Here is a 1817-nt window from a genome sequence, read left to right as displayed (position 1 = left end):
TAAGCATGTGAGAGTAGAAATCATGAATTCCTCTATTAGAGTTCCATTCACTTACAGAACATTCAGATGCAAACAGTGTTATGCCTATAATCCCCAATTTAAAGAATCCTTTCCATTTTAAAGTTCTGGATGAATTTTAAATTAGAAAATAAGCACTAAGGAAACTTTTTCAACTTATGAAAACTTCATGTTGGAAATTTTCCGGTAAAGTTTCCCCCCACCCGTTGTAAAATAAATATTTTGTATCCCAAATTTAATTTTATGAAGACACACTTTAATAATGCTATAAAGAAATAATTTACAGAGATCAATAACTTTTCATGCGGAAATAAAAAATTCATTGCTCAATATTACTGAGGCAAGTGAAGAAAGATTGTTCTCTTGTCAGTTTGAAATGTTAATTTTTTCAGTGCAAAACCAGTTACAAAATATTTAAACTCAGTATTTAGAAATAAAAAGTGGTCCAATTTAGCAATGTTCAAGTTCTAAATTTCATAAAACAAATCATTACATATATTTTATAGTAAAATACAGAGATTAAAGAAGTACTTGAATATTTAAGATAAAAATTTCTAATGAATCATACCAAGTCAGCAACAACCAAGCAGATAACATTCCCAATTTGAGTATCAGAATTTTAAAGATGATATTACTGTACCAAAGCCTTTTTTTCCTAGCTAAAAAGCTATGCAAACTAATGGTCAACATTCTGTTTTCCTTGCAGTTGCATGCTCTAGAATGATTTCACCTCAAGTACCTGTGATTTCATTCCTGTATTCAAAATTTGATCCAATTTTTATGTTCCAGGAACACTTAGTTGATTTAACCATCTGTAATGTAAACAGTCCTGTACAGAGTACAACAGTGGAATTTTCAAGCCAAGCGTAGGCTGACCTAAACTGGTTTACACTCTCTGCAAGTCACTCATGTATTATTCCTAGCAAACACACGGTCCCCTCTGAGGGTTAAGTGTTGAAGCTGGTACTGTAGCACTTCCGTGTCAGTGGCTCCTTGATGTTCATGTTATCTAGATTGAGATAGTCCAGAGATTTGGAGTGAGCCCTCTTACCTTTAAGAAGACAAAGAGGCAGAGGCCCATGGAGGGCCTTTTTAAGGTTCATAAGGTAAAGATTTAGTGCACTTGTCTCCTTCCTGGGCTGGGCATCTGCCTTCGCCTCCTGCCATTGACAGCTGGAACCTCCTACTGCAGGTAGTACCTGCTTCTGGTTTTATACAAACAAGAGGAACGAGCAAGTCCTGCATCCAGCTGTTCGGAGCGCAAGGAAGGCACGGCTTCTCCCTTCCTCGCTTCACCTCCGCTGCACTTCTGGGCTAACTTCGGGAGTTCCTCACCAGTCGTGAAGCCAGCCAAACAGAGTCCACGGGGAGGATCTGGTAGCCTGACACAGTCCGGCGCATCGGCGAGCACTGAGCGCTGGAGCAGCGGGGCTTCTCCGCCTCTGCCTTTCCCGGGAGCTCACCTCGGCCACGGGCAAGGGCAGGGTGGTCAGGGGACTTCTGGACCCTCCATTAACATCTACTTCCATTTTAGGCACCAGTCTGCACACTCCAGCCTAAACCCCAGAAGATGTCAGTGTCCAATTTCTAACGCGTCCCAAGGGAACACAGGCATAATAATTTTTCTGCTCTACTCCAGATACAGTGGCCCACAGCTCTGCTGCCTCTGCCGTGCTTGGGGCCGCGGAGACTGAGACAAGGGCGGGAGAGGCGCAGGGTTGCGGCGCCGAGATCCGGGGTGAGGCCGCCAGCCGGGTACCCTCTCCCACCTTTAAGATTTCTAAATACCATCTGTATCT

General features: G+C 42.6%; 1 pseudogene; it reads right to left on the bottom strand.

Annotated features, from left to right (window-relative positions):
* Positions 1 to 924: 924 nt before the first annotated feature.
* On the bottom strand, positions 925 to 1547 carry LOC118883295 (annotated as a pseudogene).
* Positions 1548 to 1817: the final 270 nt, after the last annotated feature.

Source organism: Balaenoptera musculus, chromosome 17, assembly GCF_009873245.2.
Source record: "Balaenoptera musculus isolate JJ_BM4_2016_0621 chromosome 17, mBalMus1.pri.v3, whole genome shotgun sequence".
Lineage (NCBI taxonomy): Eukaryota > Metazoa > Chordata > Mammalia > Artiodactyla > Balaenopteridae > Balaenoptera > Balaenoptera musculus.
The sequence above is the reverse complement of the archived record's forward strand: the minus strand, read 5'-3'. Positions and strand labels throughout refer to the sequence as shown.